Genomic DNA, 1,718 nt, shown 5'->3' on the forward strand with positions numbered 1-1,718 from the left:
TCCAAATACCAGCCACCCTGCAAAGTGGACTGAGTGCTTTTTATGTGGCACCAGCACAGGTGAGGTCAGTTTTGGCATGGTTTTGATGGCTGGATGCCCTTCCAAATGCTAATCACTTCACATTGTAGACTGGATGCTTTTTATGTGGCATATATATGCACCACAGGAACTGGGAAACCAGCTCTATGAGTCTATATGACTCTGGGAGTATCATGATCCTTTATCCTGCAAGAAATAGTTAGTCAAACCAACTTTAAATCACAATATCACTGCTTGCTTCACCATCTCAAATGAGGATGACTTCATTGTATAGAAATATGAATGGATGGGTTGAAGAGGCACACTAAAGCAACATCACACCTTTTCACCAGATACTCTTCCTGCCTCTGACTGTCACCTATTTCCAACTTAGGTAATATTTTCCTATGGCTGGACATATTTTCATGAATGATTAGAAATGACAGTGAAACTCATTTACGACAATTGCATGATGTCAAAGCAAGAAGACAAACACTCTCTCTCTCTCTCTCTCTCTCTCTCTCTCACACACACAAGACTTTCAGCTTCCATATATCAAATCCACTTCATCTGTGTGTGTGTGTGAGTGCAATTATAGTGAAAGCACATTGCTTAGTGGTTAGTGTACTTCACTGACAATCATAAGGTTGTAAGTTCAATTCCCAGTGACGTGTTGTGCCCTTGAACAAGACACTTTATTTCACATTGCTCCAGTCCACTCAGCTAGCAAAAATGAGTTGTGTCTGTGTCACGCTGAATCTCCCTCAGAACTACATTAAGGGTACACATGTCTGTGGAGTGCTCAGCCACTTGCACGTTAATTTCACAAGCAGGCTGTTCCATTGACTGGATCAACTGGAACCCTCATTGTCATTGTGTGTGTGTGTGTGTGTGTAAGTATATGTATAGTAAAGACGTATTGCTTAGTGGTTAGGGCACTCCACTGACAATTCTAAGGCCGTGAGTTCAATTCCCTGCAGTGCATTGTGTCCTTGAGCAAGACACTTTATTTCACATTGCTCCATTCCACTCAGCTGGCAAAAATGAGTTGTACCTGTAATTCAAAAGGGCCAGCTTTTATGCATTCTGTGCCATGCTGAATCCCCCTGAGAACTACATTAACTGTACCCATGTCTGTGGAGTGCTCAACCATTTGCGTGGTAATTTTCACGAGAAGGCTGTTCTGTTGATAAGATCAACTGGAAGCCTCATTGTTGTAATTGACTGAGTGCCATATATATATATAAGTACATAATTATTTGTTTGTGAGCTCTCATGATGGAGATGTATCAGGTCATCCCATAAGTTCTGTCCGATTTTACCTTTTGTAAAATTGAATGAAATTTAATAGTATTTTAGAATGTCTAATGAAATTAAAAATTATTTATATGCATTTGTGTACATTCTAACTAATTAGATATTATTTTGCAGAATAATAGAATTAACATTTCTTTGATTAAAATTCTTTCTAACATGGAAAGAGCATTTGAGGCACATAATACTTTATGAGTACAAAAAAGGAAACTCTGCAGCCAAAGCGACTCGAAACATACGCTCAGTTTACGGGAAAGAATGCTTGAATGAAAGAACTTGCAGAAGATGGTTTGCAAAATTCAGAAGTGGAGATTTCAGCCTTGAAGATAAAGATCGAACAGAACGTCCAGTTGAGTTTGATGATAAGCTCCTTGAGGCATTATTTG

General features: G+C 39.1%; 1 protein-coding gene across 2 annotated transcripts in view; it reads left to right on the forward strand.

Moving 5' to 3' along the window:
• LOC106868305 (poly(A)-specific ribonuclease PARN) overlaps window positions 1–1,718 on the forward strand; it is a 68,877-nt gene that overhangs the window by 41,263 nt on the left and 25,896 nt on the right. The window lies entirely within an intron of this gene.

The sequence above is a fragment of the Octopus bimaculoides genome, chromosome 29 (genome assembly GCF_001194135.2).
Source record: "Octopus bimaculoides isolate UCB-OBI-ISO-001 chromosome 29, ASM119413v2, whole genome shotgun sequence".
NCBI lineage: Eukaryota > Metazoa > Mollusca > Cephalopoda > Octopoda > Octopodidae > Octopus > Octopus bimaculoides.